The sequence below is a fragment of the Capra hircus genome, chromosome 18, assembly GCF_001704415.2.
Source record: "Capra hircus breed San Clemente chromosome 18, ASM170441v1, whole genome shotgun sequence".
Taxonomy (NCBI): Eukaryota; Metazoa; Chordata; class Mammalia; order Artiodactyla; family Bovidae; genus Capra; species Capra hircus.
This window is the reverse complement of record NC_030825.1, coordinates 39,731,951-39,751,951: the sequence shown is the minus strand read 5'-3', so window position 1 is coordinate 39,751,951 and position 20,001 is coordinate 39,731,951. Positions and strand designations below refer to the sequence as shown.

Here is a 20,001-nt window from a genome sequence, read left to right as displayed (position 1 = left end):
TACTCAATTCTGACCTTGTAAACAACATGTAAACAAGTGGATGTACCTGTGTTCTGACAGAATTTAATTTATATAAACAGATAGGGGACCAGATTTGGCCCATGGGCATGTTTTCCAAATAGCAACAAAACAACAACAAAAATTTTTAGTTAAAATCATTTTTTACACATAATACACAAAACTAAGTTTCAGGTGAAGTAAAGTTTTAGTGTGGGGGAAAAAAAACACTTGATGATGTAAACTATATTCAGGACAAGCAACTGGAATTTCACAATAAAAATCATTTTAATATAAGGCATCCAAAACATTAAGGGACAAAAATTAACTCTTTATGTTGATCAAGTATTTTCCTAATTAATGATACAAAATCTCAACTGTGAATGACCTTTCTACAATTCCAGAAAGCATTTCAGTGACTTCTCTAAAATTCTTAACCCAGTGCTCATTTGAAAGTGCTAATACAACTGCTTCAAGGTTTCTCACTTTCCCACTTTCTTCAGAAAGTTAAAGTGAAGTCGCTCAGTCGTGTCCGACTCTTTGCGACCCCGTGCACTGTAGCCCACCAGGCTCCTCCGTCCATGGGATTCTCCAGGCAAGAATACTGGAGTGGGTTGCCATTGCCTTCTCCAGGGGATCTTCCCGACCCAGGGATCGAATCCAGGGATCGAACCCAGGTCTCCTGCATTGCAGGCAGATGCTTTAACCTCTGAGCCACCAGGGAAGCCCTAAATTTGTGTATATATGTCATATTGTACACAAAAGCTTCAAGGTTTTTCTTGCTTCTTAAAGGGGACTATGCCCCCACATCTCCCCCAACCCCAAGAAAGTTAAACTCTGTTAAACCTCGGTTCCGGAGACTGGACATACAGAAAATCAAGTTGAATTGTCAAATTAGAAAGAAAATGGAGGATTTTCATTGTTATAGACAGGGGATGTCAGATAAAATGTTCATTCATACCATAGAACTCCTTAAAGTGGTTCTGAATCTCAACTTGAAATTCAATAGATGGAGGTGTAGTGAGGGGATTAAGATCATAATAGAAGGTTAATGAAAAGAAGACTTTTCAATGGGAGTTATTTTGTTTGTTTCGTTTTTTAATGTTTCTGATCAAGCCTCAGAGTTTCATTTTATTCCAAAAGATCTACTGGGTTCGTTCTAAGATCCAGACAGTACTCACAGTGTCAATATGAAATGTGTCAACAGGGTCCGACCAAGGACAAAGTAATCATGTTTTCGACAGGAATCCGCTCATTCAGAATCAGCAACTGGGTCAAGATCTTACATTTCTGTAGCGTTTTATACAGAGCTTGCACTTGCCGCTTTCCATGGGACATTTATCGCGTCTCAGTTGGGAACAAGTGGACAGCAGCATCCTATTCCTTGATAAGGAAAGTTCGGGACGCAGTTTGTGAGATGTGGGGCGCTCCCCAGGTCGCTCGGGAGTTTCCCACCCTATCACGGGCAGGTAGAAAGTTCCTGACAGTGTGGCTGATGGAGAGCAGAATATAACTAGGAAAGAGGTGGAGAGAGGAATGAGGCGGGAGTCAAGTACGCTTGGGGGAGGTGTAAGCACGTCAGAGTTGGAGGGTTGCTACTGAGGAGGGTTGGAAGGTGAGAGGCACCCGTTCATGAAAGAAAAGTGAGGGGAGACTCCCTCCTGGAGCGACAGAAGGTGGGCGGGAGCGTCGTCTCTGAGACGCGAGGAAAACGTCGTGAGGGAAGAATCTAGAGGCTGTGAGGAGAACGGTGAGCCAGCCTCAGTAAGGGAAGTTCCAGCCCGACTGAAGTCCCCCGTCTCGAGGCGACCTGTTTAACGCAGCGCCCCTGCTCCTCGGCCGCCCTTTTCGTCATTCTCCCCTCAGGGTCTCTCACCACCGAGTTTCTGGCTCCTGCAAGACGCCCAGCACCATTGTCACCTCATGAACTGTCCGCGCCACAAATTCAAATCAGAGTTCCAGAACCTAGCGCTCCGAACTTCTCCCAGAGTGAAGGACAAATGGACCAATGGAAGCCCGCTGGCTACAGACGTACAAGGTGGTGGGCGGGACGAAGGGTCGGGGTGGGCAGAAGAGCGTTGTCCTGACGACGGCTTCCGGTGCTGCGGTGACTTACCGCCGGAAGGCGAGAGTCCGCGGGAAAAGCGGTCTTGTTAGGTGATCAGTGTGGCTTGGGGCGGTCCCCTCAGGAGTAACCGCGGGCCTGTGCCACGGTCACGCCACTGGCCTTCGTTTCCTTTAGCCTTCTCGCTCACCAAAAGATTTTCCCGTCCAGTTATAAAGTGCAAGTTGTTTTCCAAAGGTAAGCGTGTAGTATAACACCACTCCCTTGTTTTTTGAAGGTAACAGAAACTTGAGTCCAATTTGTCACCAGGGAGTGGATACTAAAAAAAAAAAAAAAAAAAAAAAACAGTGAAAATTTGATTTCTAAACATTTAGTAAAGTTTTACCGTGTGCATTTTTACTGTATTGTACGCAGTTTGTAGTCTTGAAATATTGGGTGCAATTTTATTTACAATTAAATTTAAAATTCTAGTTCTTTAGAACCCGCAAATTTCATCTGAACCGGGTATATTAAAGACCTTTAATATTAAAAATTTATGTAACCATCTAGAAGCTTCTCTAACTTAAGTTCTTAATCTCCCGTAAATCTCAAGTTAGATGGTATAAGATGGGCAGGTTCTTTGAGTCCAGATCATTACAAGAATCAGACTAATTCAGCTGAGGTGCCTCCTTTCATAGAGAATCACTTGAATCTAAAATAATTGCAACCAGATGCTTAGCATGGCTCCTTTAGTTCAGTGTGTATCTCTTGGCGATAATGGTCTCACTTCAGTCTCTCCTTTATGGCAGAAAGTAAGCACTGTTGAAATGATGGAGGAAAAATAAGGCTTTTTACAGACAATTATTAAAAAAAAAAAACTTAGCTTTGAAACACATCTTTTAACAAAAGTCGTTAAATTCTTGTCACCAAAATCTAAAAGGAAAATTTCATAATTTATCTGCTTATCAAGAAGAATTTCTTTCTTTACACTTAAGACAGGGAAACATTTATGAAAGCTTAGATCTATATGTTTAGGTTCCTGCCAACCCTTTTCTTAAAATTCCAACTTCAAAACTCCCTGCTAATGAGCACTTTTCCAGCAGCTTGGATGAAACATTCTGAATAACTTCTTCAGCCTGGAGGTTAGAAATTTCATTAAATAAAAAATTAAATACATTAGAATACTTAGGTATGAAACATTAACGAACTGAGTAACATTCTTCAGAAGAAGCACTTAAGAAAACATAGGCCACCTGCATTGTGGAGCCGTCTAAAATGATGAGATTTGATAGATAGGCAAGAGATCAAAAAATGGCCAAATTTCAAAAGAGAATGTTCTGTGAGCTGCTTATTGCCCTCATAGACCATTTGAAAATAAAACCAACTCTCAGCACGAAGCCCAAGAGGCATTAGAGATGAACTAGACTATCCTTTGGATGTCAGTATTGTACTGAAAAAGTCAGTTACACTGTTATTTATCTGCAGGGGGAAATGCCTAAATTTTATAAGGATTTAGAACTTTTAATTTAAAAGTGTATAGTGACTATAGAGTTTAGAAAGGAGACTTGAATCTAAGATGAACTTGGGAAAACAGTGTTTTCTGTAGTCGCATCTGACTTTGTACTCTCCATTCCTCTTACTTAAATGTCTTCTTACTCCTGCTTTTTTGAATCTTATCTCTGAATGCCCAGGACAAATTCTGAGTTTTTCTGATCAACTCGTAGTTAACTGTCTCCTTCAGAACACCTATAGAATTAAAAATACACTGTTTATTTGGCTTTTTTTCTTTCCATTTAGGCCTGGTAATGTTTTTCTCATTTATGTTGATGAATATCTTACATGTAACTTGCCTTATCTGTTGGATTCTAAGCTACTTAGAGTTGTATTCACCACTGTACATGGCAGAATGACTTGAACATGGTAAACATCATTCTTCTTAATCTCTCTTTTTCGGCTCTGTTGGGTCTTAATTGCAGCACGTGGAATCTTCATTGCCAAGTGTTGGATCATTATTGGCAGGTGCGGGCTCTTCGTTGCAGCCTGTAGGATATAGTTCGCTGACCAGGGATTAAACTTGGGCCCCCTGCATGGAGACTTAATCACTGGACCACTAGGGAAGTCCCAGTAAACATAATTCTGATGTAAAAATGCCACTGTTAAGATTAATATTAAATATAGTGGCATCTGCATTAGTTTGCTAGGTTTGCTATAACAGAATACCACAGGCTGAGGGCGTAAACAATAGAAATTTATTTTGTCACAATTCTGGAGGCTGGAAAGTTCAATACTAAGGTGTTAGCGGGGATAATTTCATTCTGAGGCTTCTCTCCTGGATGTGTAGCTTTGCCTTTGTCTTCACATGGTCTTTAATTCATGCCCATCTGTGTCCAGATTTCTTCTTATAAGGACATCAGTCATACTGGATTAGGGCCCATCCAAAAGACCTCATTTTAATTTACTTACCTCTTTAAAATCCTTATCTCCAAGTATGGTTGTGTTCTGAGGTACTGGGGATTAGGACTTCAGAATATGAATTTGGGGGTACACAGTTCAGGCCATACAATAATCAACATTCAGAAAGCAAAAATGATTGGCAGTAGTTGTCCATTAGCACTCTCATCTTTAGACCTGTAGATAACATAATTGTGTACATCAAGTTTGTGTAAGATAATAGGGAATGGAAGTGAATGTCGCTCAGTTGTGTCCAACTCTTGGCGAATTCTCCAGGCCGGAATACTGGAATGGGTAGCCTGTCCCTTCCCCAGGAGATCTTCCCAACCCAGGGATCGAACCCAGGTCTCCTGCATTGCAGGTGGATTGTTTCCCAGCTGAGCCACAAGGGAAGCCCAGGGAATGGAAGAGCCTGTGGTAAATCAGAGAATATTTGCCAAAGACTTTCAAATTGAAGTTTGTCAAAAAACAGAAAACACAACCCACACACATACACCAGCATGCCACACAATCCTGGGTCATCCAAACAAATAAACAGCAACAACAAAACAAGCAGGCTGATTGGTTTTGGCTCACAGGAGGGTGGTTTACAAAAACCACCAGCATACTTCATTTGGAATCTATAACCTCTTAAGTGGATACTGGACATGGTATGTTTTTCCATATCCAAAAGAAGTTTTCCCCAGCCCCCGTTGGTTCACACATAACTTTAAGCACCTACTTTGTTGAAGGAATTGTGCTAAGTGCCTCACTGAGGTTAAATCCATAAATTTGTGCACATATATCCGATGTTACAAGGACATCCAGTTTTTGATTAAATTTATAAAAAGGCATGGGCTTCCCAGGTGGCCCAGTGGTAAAGAATCTGTCTGCGAATGCAAGTTCGATCCTTGGGTTGGGAAGATCCCCTGGAGAAGGAAACGGTATCCACTCCAGTATTCTTGCCTGGGAAATCCCATGGACAGAGAAGCCTGCTGGGCTACAATCCACAGGGTAGCAAAGAATCGGACACAACTTAGTGACTAGACAACAACACCACCATATGCACAACCATGCATAATTTAGTATTTTGAATGGTACAGGTTTATCCTATAAGTGAATTAGAACTCTGAAAAAAAAAGTCTTTATGAGATTATGTGCTCTGATAAGGTCAAGGCTCTGATCTTAAGTACAAGTGGAGAGGACAGGACACATATATGAAAATAATTATAATGCAAGATAAAAATGAGACCATAGGAGAGTTATAAAGTACTGTGGGAAATTAAAGGAGGAAAGATTTCTTCAAGGTTGGCGTATTACTAAAGGTATTTAATGCAGTTAGAATTATTCTTTTTTATAGTACTTGGTACTTTGAATATAGCATTAATCAATGTGTTGTATCTGAAGAAACAAGACTCCAGTATTCTTGCCTGGAAAATCCCATGGGCAGAGGAGCCTGGCAGGCTACATTGCCATGGGTTTACAAAACAGTTGAACATGACTTGGTGACTAAATAACAACAAATGTCTTATATGTTATTTGCATATGTTCACATTTCCCCAGTACAATCTAAAATATTCAAGAACATTTTGATCTTTATATGCTCCAGTCTAGTGGTGTTTAGGGAGAAGGCAATGGCACCCCACTCCAGTACTCTTGCCTGGAAAATCCCATGGATGGAGGAGCCTGGTAGGCTGCAGTCCATGGGGTCGCTAAGAGTCGGACACAACTGAGCGTCTTCACTTTCACTTTTCACTTTCATACATTGGAGAAGGAAATGGCAACCCACTCCAGTATTCCTGCCTGGGTAATCCCAGGGATGCGGGAGCCTGGTGGGCTGCCGTCTATGGGGTCACACAGAGTCGGACATGACTGAAGCGACTTAGCAGCGGCAGCAGTGTTGTTTAAAATATCAGGGTCACCTGGGTAACTTTTTTTTTTAATTAGAAGATAATTGCTTTACAGTGTTCCGTTAGTTTCTGCTATACAGCGTGAATCAGGTATCCGGTCAGGTTAGTTGCTCAGTTGTGTCCAACTCTTTGCAACTCCATGGAGATCTTCTCCTGCTTAATGATTCAGATTATCAGCCCCACTTAGAACCTTCTGCCTTGAAGCACCTGGTATATAGTACGCTCTCAATAAGTTCTTGTCACATTAAATGAGTGGAGCTGTGATTTAGTAAGATTAATAAGGCCCCTGTGTGTAGGATGAATTAGAGTGGAAAATATCCTAGAGGCAAGTAAATCCTATTACGCAAGTCCAGCTAAGAGATGAAGCAGCCTTAAACTAGAGTAGAGGCCATAGAAAAGGAGAGAAATAGATGAGAAACATTGAAAAGGTAAGTCTACAGAATTAGGTAAACTTTATATAAGGCACTAGTTCGCAAAACAGTGTGGCTAAAATTTACATGTTTATTTCATAAGCAGGTTGCTGGACTCTGTATGAACTCCGGTTTGGTTGGTCCAGGGTGAAGCACATGAATTTGCATATTAAAAAAAATTTATACGGGAGTATAGTTGATTAACAGTGTTGTGTTACTTTCAGATATACAACAAAGAGATTCAGTTATGCTTATTCATATATCCTTTTCCCATTTAGATTATTACAGAATATTGAGCAGTACTGTGCTATTGAGTAGGTCCTTGTTGGTTATCTGTTTTAAATATAATTGTCTGTCCCCAATTCCCAATCTGTCCATTCCCCACCTTTCCCCTTTGGTAATCATAAATTCATTTTCTAAGTCTGTGCGTCTGTTTCTGTTTTGTAAAAAGTTCATTTGTATCAGTTTTTTTAAAGATTCTGCATACAAGTGGTATCATACAATATTTGTCTTTCTCTGACTTCACTTGTTAAGATAATCTCCAGGCCCATCCGTATTGCTGCAAATGGCATTATTTCATTCTCTCTCTCTTTTTTTTTTTTAAGACTAATAATGCTGTTGTATATATGCACCACATCTTCTTTACCCATTCATCTATTGAGAAATATTTAAGTTGCTTCTATGTCTTGGCTATTGGAAATAGTGCCACTATGTATATTCTGGTACATGTATCCTTTCAAACCTTTTTTTTTTTTTTTTATGTGAGCCCAGGAGTGGGAATGCTGAATCTTATGGTAGCTCTATTTTTACTTTCTTAAGGAACCTCCACACTTTTCTCCATAATGGCTGTTTAGTTCAGTTCAGTTGCTCATGTCCAACTCTTTGCGACTCCATGGACTGCAGCTCACCAGGCTTCCCTATCCATCACCAACTCCCGGAGCTCGCTGAAACTCATGTTCATTGAGTCAGTGATGCCACCCAACCATCTCATCCTCTATTGTCCCCTTCTCCTCCTGCCTTCAATCTTTCCCAGAGTCAGGGAAAGATTCTGTGAGTCAGTTTTCCAGTGAGTCAGTTCTTCACATCAGGTGGCCAAAGTATTGGAGCTTCAGTATTAGTCATTCCAATGAATATTCAGGACTGATTTCCTTTAGGATTGACTGGTTGGATCTCCTTGCAGTCCAAGGGACTCTGAAGAGTCATCGCCATCACCACAGTTCAAAAGTATCAATTCTTTAGCGCTCAGCCTTCTGTATGGTCCAACTCTCACATCCATACATGACTACTGGAAAAAAACCATAGCTTTGACTATAGGGACCTTTGTTGGCAAAGTAATGTCTCTGCTTTTTAATATGATGTCTAGATTGGTCATAGCTTTTCTTCCAAGGAGCAAGCGTCTTTTAATTTCATGGCTGCAGTCACCATCTGCAGTGATTTTGGAGCTCAAGAAAATAAAGGCTGTCGCGGTTTCCATTTTTTCCCCATCTATTTGCCATGAAGTGATAGGACTTGATGCCACGATCTTAGTTTTCTGAATGTTGAGTTTTAAGCCAACCTAGTCACTCTCCTCTTTCACTTTCATCAAAAGGCTCTTCAGTTCCTCTTTGCTTTCTGCCATAAGGGTGGTGTCATATGCATATCTGAGGTTATTGATATTTCTCCTGGCATTATGGCTGTACCAATTTACATTCCCACCAACAGTGTAGAAGGATTTCCTTTTCTCCACACCCTCTGCAGCATTTATTGTTCATAAACTTTTTGATGATGGCTGTTCTTACTCCTGTGAGGTGATGTCTTACTGTACTTTGGATTTACATTTCTCTAATAATTAGTGATGTTTAGCATCTTTTCAGGAGAAGGCAATGGCACCCCACTCCAGTACTCTTGCCTGGAAAATCCCATGGATGGAGGAGCCTGGCGGGCTGCAGTCCATGGGGTCACTAGGAGTTGGACACGACTGAGTGACTTCACTTTCACTTTTTACTTTCATGCATTGGAGAAGGAAATGGCAACCCACTCCAGTGTTCTTGCCTGGATAATCCCAGGGATGGGGGAGCCTGGTGGGCTGCCATCTCTGGGGTTGCACAGAGTCGGACACGACTGAAGCGACTCAGCAGCAGCAGCAGCAGCATCTTTTCATGTGCCTCTTGGCCATCAGTATGTCTTCCTTGGAGAAATGTCTGTTGAGGTCTTTTTTCGAGCTTTTTGATGGACATGAGCTGTTTGTAAATTTTGAAGATAAATTGTTTGTCGGTTGCTTCGTTTCAAGTATTTTCTCCCATTCTGTGGGTTATCTGTTCTTTTTTTGCCATCCTGGGATGTAGTCAGGATGTGGGCTTTGCTGCACTCTTTTTCTAAAAAAAATTAAAACGTACTTATTTTTGGCAGTGCTGGGTCTTTGTTGCTTTGTGTAGGCTTTCTGTAGTTGTGGCAAGTGGGGGCTACTCTTCGTTGCCATGCGTGGGCTTCTTATTGCGGTGGCTTCTCTCGTTGCAGAGCACAGGCTCCAGGTGCTCCAGGTTCAGTAGCTGCAGCATGTAACTCAGTAATTGCACTCATGGGCCCTTGAGTGCACGGGCACTAGGCTCGGTTATTCCGGCAAAACGACTCACTTTCTCTATGACATGTGGCATCTTTTCCTACCCGTAATCGAACCCTTGTCCCCTGCATTGGCAGGTGGTTTCTTATCCACTGTGCAACCAGGGAAGTGCTGTCTTTTTGTTTATGGTTTTCAATGCTCTGCACAGGTTTTTTAGTTTAATTTGGTCCCATTTGTTTATCTTTTGTTTTTATTTCAATTACTGTAGGAGATACTGCTGCAACTTAAGTCAAAGAGTGTTCTGCTTATGTTTTCCTGTAAGAGTTTTCTCACTTTCTTTCTTTCTAGTTGTACTGAACCTTCATTCCTGCACGTGGGCTTTCTTTAGTTGTGGCAAGTGGCAGCTTCTTGTTGATGAACTTGGGTTCTAGGCGTGCAGGCTTCAGTAGTTGCAGCAAGCAGGCTCAGTAGTGGTGTTGAATGAAAGTGAGAGTGGACACCTTTGTCTTGTTCCTGATCTTGGAGGAAATGCTTTCAGCTTTTCACCATTGAGAATGATGTTTGCTGTGTGTTTGTCATATGTGGACTTAATTATGTTGAGGTAGGGTCCCTCTATGCCCACTTTCTGGTGAGTGGTTTGTTTGTTTGTTTGTTTTAATCATAAATGGGTGTTAAATTTTGCCAAAAAGCTTTTTTCTGCATCTGTTGAAATGATCATTTGGTTTCTATTCTTCAATTTGTGGATGTGGTATATCACACTAATTGACTTGCAAGTATTGAAAAATTCTTGATTCACCGGGATAAATTCCACTTGATCATGGTGCATTATCTGTGTAACATATTGTTGGATTCAGCTTGCTAGTATCTTGTTGAAGATTTTTGTGTGTATGTTCATCAGTGATATTTGCCTATAATTTTCTTTTTGTGTGATATCTTTGGTTTTGGTAATGGGTGGTGGTGGCCTCATAGAATGAGTTTGGGTGTGTTCCTTCCTCTGTGAGGGTTTTTTTTTTTTTTTTTTTGCAGGGGAGGGGAGATGTTCAGGATAGGTGTTAATTCTTCTCTAAATTGTGATTTTATTCTCATGTGTTCTGCCTGGAGTTTGCTGTGCATCTTGGAGCTATAGACTTATATTTTAATCAGTTTTGGCAGGTTTGTCTAGTATTTTGTCAAATATTTTTTCTGTACTTTTCTCTTTTTTCCTTTTCCTCTGGGACTCCAATTTTAAGCATGCTGCTGCTAAGTTGCTTCAGTCGTGTCCGACTCTGTGCGACCCCATAGACGGCAGCCCACCAGGCTCCCCCATCCCTGGGATTCTCCAGGCCAGAACACTGGAGTGGGTTGCCATTTCCTTCTCAAATACATGAAAGTGAAAAGTGAAAGTGAAGTCGCTCAGTCGTGTCCGACTCTTAGCGACCCTATGGACTGCAGCCCACCAGGCTCCTCCGTCCATGATTGCCTAATTTTGAACACACACATCATTAATCTGCTACCTTTTTTCATATTTTTCTTTCTGTGTGCTTCGGTTTAGGCAATTTCTGTTGAATTGTCTTCAAAGTTATCGATCCTTTCTTCTACACTATTCAACCTGCTGTTCTGTTCAGTGATTTCATTAATCATTTTGGATATTATATTTTTCAGTTCTAGTGTTTCCATTTGATTTTTAATTATGGTTTTTATATCTTGACTGGAATTCCTCATGTTTTTACTCTGACTCATCATCACTCGAAAACTGCTGAAATTTCTACTTGGTCCTTTAGTCTTTTGTCTGTAACTCTCTTGTAGGTTTCATGGACGTCTCCTAGAATGGAGAAAGAATTAGGTAATATTCTTTCAAAAATAATTTCTGGTATTTTAATATTGTGTAAAATTATGGGCTGTGGTGGGCATGAAAATGTCCTACTTCCACCTCTTTCTTCAGGGACCATAACTGACTGGTGGATTCAGGTACTGGTATGTTTTGGAACCCATTCCCATATTCATGTCAAGGCCATGATTCCCAAGTGATCCTTCCAGGCCATGAGTCCATATGGTGCCCATTGTAATCCAGGTTCTTTCCTATAACATAAGGGACTGTGTTAATGGACTATTTTGTCAAAGGGCTCCCATTTGACTGGTCCAAAACCTTAGATGTTTAGCAGCCTGAGACTCTTCCTACCCAGTTCTCTCTCTTTCCATTTTTTCCTTCATAGGTATCCTAAGGCTTTCTTGCCCCACTTTGGTCCCTCTTTGTTGCCTTTCACAGGTAAATCCTTTAGTAAGTGTGTCGCATGCTCAATCCCATCTTTGCATCTGCTTTTTAGAAGAGCCAGACTAATACATAGACTCAAACTATTAACAGAAAATTGACCAAAGTAGACTTTTTAAAAAGAATATTTTTTAGAGAAAAATACCAAATAGCATATGTAGCAGATACTCCCTCCTTTATGAGATAGAACTTTATTTCTATCTGCTTGGATATGGGCTGGACTTAGTAATTTGATCCTAATGAATAGAGAGGAATTTGCCAATCCTTTTTTTTTTTCTCTACCTCCTCCTCGACACACAAACACACACATGAACATTTTTCTTGACACTCTCCCCCACCCTCCTGATGAAGTTTTAATATCACAAATGTACTTTATCTGTTTATGTATTATATGAATATCAATGTTTAATGCATAATAGAGTAAAATTTCCCCCCAAGATCAAATTTTTATTCCTTTAGGGGCATTGTAATAACCCTTACAGAGAATGCACGGGGTAGAATATAGATAGGGAAATTTTCTAACTTACTCCAGAGGAAGCTGGCAAGTGATCAAACAAGTGATCAGAGTTTACATCACCAATGGTGATATCATGTTAACACCCTATACCTCAAGTATGATGAAATGCAAAGGGTATTTTTAACCTTTGTGATAGTCTACCCAAAAAGCTGTAACCCCAGTCTTATTGTGAGAGAACATTAGACAAACCAAAAATGAGGGACATTCTGTAAAATATCTGACCAGTACTCTTCAGGAGTGTCATGGTAATGAAAATACAAGACTGAGAAATTGTCACGTATCTTTGAGATTATGGAGACATGACTGCTAAATGCAATGTCCTAGATCATATAAGGGAACACACTCTATGATCTTTGTAACTTTTCTGTAAATTTAAAATTATTCTAAAATTAAAAGTTAAAAGCGCATGAAAAAAGTAAAAACTGTAGTGTCATCAGTATTCATTATATGAAAATAGTGATTCTAGTATTAAAAGAAAAGTAAATATGTAGCAATTACTAGAACTATAAACATTGAGCTAAACTTAAAATATCAGTTTTCTACATATAGTACTAGTAAATGAAAAAATATGGTACATGTATTTATCAAATTTAGTGGAGCCTATGATGCAGTGTCTCATGACATCTATGCACAATTAATTCAGATTGTCCTGGATATAAGCAGAGTCACACGGATTCAAAACTGGCTGCAGAATCATAAAAAATATTGATAAACCATAAATGGAAATGGATCAAGTTGGGGAATATGTGTAGGTGCTGCCGAGATCTGTATTTTGTCCTGTCTTATATAGCAGCTGCATTAATGATGTAGAAGAAGGAGTATAACTAATGTTAATGAAATTCACAGATGATATTAAATTGACAGGTGATACAAATAACACTAAGAGCAGCAAAGCAGAAATATGGAGTGGAAACAACAAAATGAGATTCTGCCCCTTCAAAATAGAAACTGCAACTGCTTTAGGAGAAAAACAATAAAATAGGTATTCAAAGGGAGAAAAATCTGAAAGTCATTAAATGATCAAAAGGCCTAAGGGTGAAAATGAATTATAAAGTAGATACGAATTATGACGCAGTGATTTTGAAGATTATGGCTATGTATACTGCTTGCTACAGAGAAAGAACAGGAGAATCTGTTCTTCATACTAATGGTAAAATGACATCAAAAGACAGAACTCGTTCTGTGTCAAGTTGGTACCTAACTGCCATCAACAGAATATGAGTAGTAATAAAAATGATTAAGCTGTGAACACTACAGAGAAGTATAGTCATCATCAGCAAATTATACTGAGCTATTTGACTAGTCTTACCATTCGTAGTTGCTGATTCTACTTGATATCCCATGTAGGTGACCCTTCCTTCAAGATACATAACTTAGGCTAAACCTCAGAGCAGTTTACCTAACTCTTTAATCTTCTCCCCTCTATCCCAAATTAAATTTACAAGCTGCTTCCTTGTAATATGTTCTCATTTTAATTTATATTCAGTTATGTATAGGATTCCTTGATTGCTCATTAAAACTGACTTCTGCCTTCGTCACATCTTCATCTAAATGCTGCAAACCTTATTTGCAAATTCATGCATATGCCCCTGCCCGCAGCCACAGAACAAAGAGCATAAGCAAGAGTAACATCTGAGATTATTGGAATTAATACTTAAGTAAATAACAACCAAAATAAATAAACCACAGATCAGAATTCCTGTAGCTATGCAATATTCTAATGATCATAGCATGAATCAGATTGCCTCAAGATGTTATCATCCATTGGCAAGAAGTCATGTAGAATAATAATAAATCTCTTTTCAGGATGGCCACATATGCTTATAAAGTGTTACAAAATAGATACTTTTTTTTTTGCATTTGGTGTCTTTTTTAAAAATAATTTTATTGGTGTATACTTGCGTTACAACATTGTGTTACTTTCAGGTGTACAGCAAAGTGGACCAGTTATATATGTGTCCCCTCTATTTAGATTCTCTTTCCATATAGCCATTACAGAGGTACTGAGTAGAGTTCCCGGTGCTATACAGTGTGTCACTATCAGTTATTTTATACGTAGCAGTATGTATGTGTCTCCTGGAGGAGGGCATGGTAACCCACTCCAGTATTCTTGCTTGATGAATGCCGTGGATGGAGGAGCCTGGCAAGCTACAGTCCCTAGGATCATACAGAGTTAGACACAACTGAAGTGACTTTGCTTGCATGCATGCATGTATATGTCAGTCACAATTTCCCGGTTTATCTCTCCATCCCTTAACCCTGGTAACCATAAGTTTGTTTTCTACATCTGTAACACCGCTTCTGTTTTGTGGATAAGCTCAATTGTACCTTTTTAAAAAAATTCCACAGTAAAAAATACAATAATTTGCCTTTTTTTTGTCTGAGTTCACTCATTATGATAATCTCTAGGTCTTTTCATGTTGCTTCATTGGGCATTGTCTTGTTCATTTTTATGATTAATATTTCACTGTATACATGTACCATATCTTTGTCCATTCCTCTGTCAGACAGGTTGCTTCCATGTCTTGGCTGTTGTAAATAGTGCTGCAGTGAACATTGGGGTGCATGTATCTTTTTGAATGTATGGTTTAGCTCTGGATATATGCCCAGGACTGGGATTGCTGGATCATAAGGCAGTTCTATTTTTAATTTCTTAAGGAACCTCCATGCTGTTCTCAGTAATGGTTGTACTAATTTACATTCCTACCAACCGTTATATAAGAGAGTTTCCTTTTCTCCACACCGTCTCCAGTATTTATTGTTTGTATGTTTTTGATGATGGCCATTCTGACCTGTTTGAAGTGACGTCTCATTATAGTTTTGATTTTGTTGCTGTTGTTGAGTCACTCAGTTGTGTCCGACTTTGCATCCCCATGGACTGCAGCATGCCAAGCTTCACTGTCTTTTACCGTCTACCGGAGCTTACTCAAACTCATGTCCATTGAGTCACTCCTGCCGTCCAGCCATCTTGTCCTCTGTCGTCCCCTTCTCCTACCTTCAATCTTTCCCAGCATTAGGGTCTTTTCTAATGAGTCAGCTCTTTACAGCAGGAGGCCAAAATAACAGAGCATCAGCATCAGTCATTCCAGTGAATATTCAGTGTTGATTTCCTTTAGGATAGACTGGTTTGATCTCCTTGCAATCCAAGGGACTCTCAAGAGTCTTCTCCAACACCATAGATCAGAAGCAACAATTCTTTGGTGTTCAGCTTTCTTTATGGTTCAACTCTCACATCCATACATGACTACTGGAAAAACCATAGCTTCAACTACGTGGACTTTTGTCGGGAAAGTAATGTTTCTGCTTTTTAATGTGTTGTCTAGGTTTGTCATAGCTTTTCTTCCAAGGAGCAAGTTTTGATTTGCATTTCTCTAATAATTAGGTTTTTAGCCATCTGTATGCCTTCTTTGGAGAAATGTCTAATGAGATCTTCTGTCCATTTTTTCTTTGGGTTGTTTTTTGTTGTTGAGCTACATGAGCTGTTTGTATGTTTTGGAAATTAATCACTCATAGGTTATTTCATTTGCAAACATTTTCTCCCATTCTGAAGGTTGTCTTTTAATTTTTTTCATGGTTTCCTTTGCTGTGCAAAATCTTTTAAGTTTAATTAGGTCCCAATTATTTATTTTTGTTTTTATTTTCATTAAGAGGTGTGTCAAAAAATTCTATGACTTATGATGAAGAATATTCTGTGTTTTCCTACAAGAGTTTTATAGATCTGGTCTTTAGGTTTTTAATCCATTTTGAATTTATTTTTGTGTATGGTGTTAAGTAGTGTTCTAATTTCACTCTTAATGCATGCGGCTGTCAGTTTTACCAGTACCGCTTATTGAAGAGATTGTCTTTTCTCCACTGTATATTCTTGGCTCCTTTGTCATAGACTAGGTGACCATAGCTGTGTGGGTACTCTGGATCTTTTTATCCAGTTTCATTGATCTATATGTCTGATTTTGTGTCAGTACCATACTGTTTTTAAATGTTTTAAATTAAGTAATTATTTTTGGCTGCACTGGGTCTTCATTGCTGCACGTAGGCTTTCTCTAGTTGTAGCATGTGGGCTCTGGAGCTTGCAGACTTAGTTGTTGTGGCTTGTGGACTGTAGAGTGTGGGCTCAATAATTACAGCACGTGGGCTCGATTGCTCCATGGCCTGTAGAATCCTGCTGGACTAGGGATTGAACCCATGTCCCCTGCATTGGCAGGGGGATTCTTTACCACTGGACCACCAGGGAAGCCCCGTTGAAAGATATTTAGTCGCAGTTTTCATTCCAGTACTCTTAATTAGTCTGCTCATTATTTTATTTCTTCCTGCTCAGTCTTGGAAATCTGTACCTTTATAAGAATTTGTCCACTTCTTCTAGGTTGTCCATTTTATTGGCATATAGTTGCTTGTACTAGTCTCTTATGATCCTTTGTATTTCTGTGGGGTCCCTTGTAACTTCTCCTTTTTCATGTCTAATTTTATTGATTTGAGTCCTCTCCCTTTTATTTGATGAGTCTGGCTAAAGGTTTATCAATTTTGTTTATCTTGAAGAACCACCTTTTACTTTTACTGATCTTTTCTATTATTTTCTTTGTCTCTATTTCATTTGTGCTGTGATTTTTATGATTTCTTTCTACTATGGGTTTTGTTTGTTCTTCTTTCTGTAGTGGCTTTAGGTTTAAGGTTCAGTTCAGTTCAGTAGCTCAGTCATATCCAACTCTTTGCGACCCCACAGACTGCAGCATGCCAGGCCTCCCTGTCCATCACCAACTCCCAGAGTTTACTCAAACTCATGTCCATTGAGTCAGTGATGCCATCCAACCATCTCATCCTCTGTCATCCCCTTCTCCTCCCGCCTTCAATCTTTCCCAGCATCAAGGTCTTTTCTAATGAGTCATTTCTTTGCATCAAGTGGCCAAAGTATTGGAATTTCAGCTTCAGCATCAGTCCTTCCAATGAATATTCAGGACTGATTTCCTTTAGGATGGACTAGTTGGATCTCCATGCAGTCCAAGGGACCCTCAAGAGCCTCCTCCAACACCACAGTTCAAAAGCATCAATTCTTTGGTGCTCAGCTTTCTTTGTAGTCCAACTCTCACATCCATACATGACAACTTGAAAAAACCATAGCTTTAAAGCTATGGTTTTAAAGTTAGGATATTTGAGATTTTTGTTTCTTGACGTAAGATTGTATTGCTATAAATTTCCCTCCCAGAACTGCTTTTGCTGCCTCCCAAGGATTTGGATTGTCATGTGTTCATTGTCATTTGTCTCTAGATAATTTTTGATGTCCTCTTTGATTTCTTGAGTGTTCCATGGGTTATTTGGTAACATGTTGTTTAGCTTCCATTTTTTTTTAAACAGTTTTTTTTCCCTGTAATTGATTTCTTTATTGTTGTGGTTGAATTGTTTTTTAAAATTTATTCATTTTTAATTGAAGGATAATTCTTTACAATATTGTGTTGGTTTCTGCCATTCATCAACATGAATAAGCCATAGGTATACACATGTCCCATCCCTCTTGAATCTCCCTCCTATCCCATCCTACCCCTCTGGGTTGTCACAGAGCACTGGTTTGAGTTACCTATATCATACAGCAAATTCCCACTGACTATCTATTTTCATATGTGTAATTGATTCTAATTTCATAACATTGTGGTCAGAAAAGATGCTTGATATGTTTTCCATTTTCTTAAATTTACCAAGGCATGTTTTTTGACTTAAGATGCGATCTGTCCTAAAGAATGTTCATGTGCATTTGAGAAGACAGTGTTTTCTGTTGCTTTTAGAGGGATTGTCCTATAAATATCAATTAAGTATCTGGTCTAAAGTGTCATTTAAGGCTTGTGTTTCCTTATTAATTTTCTGTCTGGGTGATTTGTCCATTGATAAAAGTGGGGTGTTAAAGTCCACCGGTGTTATTGTGTTACTGTAGATTTCCCCTCTTATGATGATTAGCATTTGCCTTATATATTGAGGTACTCCTATGTTGGATGCATATGTGTTTGCAATTGTAATACCTTCTTGGGTTGATTCCATGATCATTAAGTGGTCCTTTCTTGTCTTTTATAACACTCTTTATTTTAAAGTCAATTTTATCTGAAATGAGTATTGCTACTCTGACTTTCATTTGATTTCCATTTGCACAGAGTGTCTTTTTCCATCCCCTCTCTTTCAGTCTGTATGTGTCCCTAGATCTTAAGTGGGTCTCTTGTAGACAGAATGTATATGGGTTTTTTGTATCTATTCAGCCATTTTGTCTTTTGTTGGAGCATTAATTCTATTTATATAAGGTAATTATCAGTATGTATGATCCTGTTGCCATTTACTTAATAGTTTTGGGTTTGTTTTTGCAGGTCTTTTTTACTTCCCTTCTTTTTTTTTAAGATATATTTATTTTTAATTTAATTTTGGTTGTGCTGGGTCTTTGCTGTTGTGGACTTTCTAGTTGGCAGCAAGTGGGGGCTGCTCTGTTACTGTGCACAGGCTTCTCATTGTGTCGGCTTTTCTTGTTGCACAGCATGGGCTCTAGGCTGGCTTCAGTAGTTTTGGCACATGGGCTTAGTTGCTCTGCCGCATGTGGGATTTCCCCAGACCAGGGATCAAACCCATGATCCTTGCATTGGCAGGTGGATTATTAACCATTGGGCCACCAGGTCCCTTCTTTTGTTCTTTTCACTTATGATTTGATGACCATTTTTAGTGTTGTGTTTGGGTGCTTTTTCATTGTTGTGTGTTTATCTATTGTAGTTTTTTGGTTTGTATTTCCCATGAGGTTTTGAAAAAGCAAGATTGTAGTTCTTGCTTTTGGTGTTTGCCCTTTGGTGGGTGAGGTTGGTCCGGAGGGTTATGCCATTATCCCCTTGATGGGGGGTTTGACTGGTGGTGTGGTGACCAGAGCCTGCCCTGAATATTGAATGGGGCCTCCTCTTTGCTCTGTGGTTGTGACTGCCCTGCCAGGGGCAGTGTCTGCTCCCTAGATGTTGGAATAGAGGCCCTCATACCAGTTTTTAGCTGTGTTTCGGACCTGAGGTGTGAGATAGGCAGGATTGGAGCACGCCCTCTAGGAGAGAAGCCACTGAGTATTCCTTCTCTGGAGATGTTCGTTTGTGACTGTGCTCTGTTTTGTCCCCTTTCACCCCTTGTGTGGGCTAACAAAATACATTGTTGTTAGCAGTGTTTGCAGTCCCACCTTAACTGTGTCTATGTCGGCAGTTGGCCCTGGTGACTCTCAGGCCTTGTTTTCACCAGGCCACTGGTGCAGATCCACTGAGGTCAGGTCCCAGGGGACTGCAGTAGCCTGCCCCTGGACCTGCAGTGGGAGCTCTTATCCAGGCAGCTCAGACTCTGGCCTTGCTCAGCCTCTGTGTGTTTGTGCCCACAAAGCCAACAGCTGCTAAAGCCAGACCTGTCTCAGCTGCTGGAGCGCTTGCTATCCTTTCAGATATTTCACTGGTGGTGAATTTAGGAAGCTATTAGCAGAGGTGAAACTCTGTGGTTCGTGCCACAGCAAGGAGAGATTTCAGCCCTCTATCCATAATCACTTGACTCTTGGGTCTCAGCTCTGATTTCAGCCCCTGTATTCCTCCTATAGAGGTTTGTTCTAGAGGTAATACCTCTGCCTGTATTCCTCCCATAGAGGTTTGTTCCAGAGGTTGCTAGAGCAGATAAGCCCATCAGGCAGGTAGGATCCTAGGGGAGAAGGTGCTGGTGTAACAGTTGGAATCCGTGGGACCTCATGTGGCTGTCTGGGCAAGTGGACCACCCCAGTGGGATGGTGCTGGGTAGAAGTACTGGGTGGCAGGAGTGTGAAGTGTATGTGTGAAGGAGGTGATAGCAGAGGCATACAAGCTGCCTACTGTCAAAGCCCTTTCTAGTGCACGTGGAGGCAAGGGCCAGCATGTGCGGAAAGAGGCTGCAACGG

General features: G+C 40.1%; 1 long non-coding RNA gene across 1 annotated transcript in view; it reads left to right on the top strand.

The window, feature by feature from the left end:
- Nucleotides 2,138-20,001, top strand: part of LOC108637979 — a 123,722-nt gene continuing 105,858 nt past the window's right edge. The window contains exon 1 of the long non-coding RNA XR_001919475.1: nt 2,138-2,299. This is a non-coding gene — a long non-coding RNA (uncharacterized LOC108637979). The remainder of the gene's footprint in view (nt 2,300-20,001) is intronic.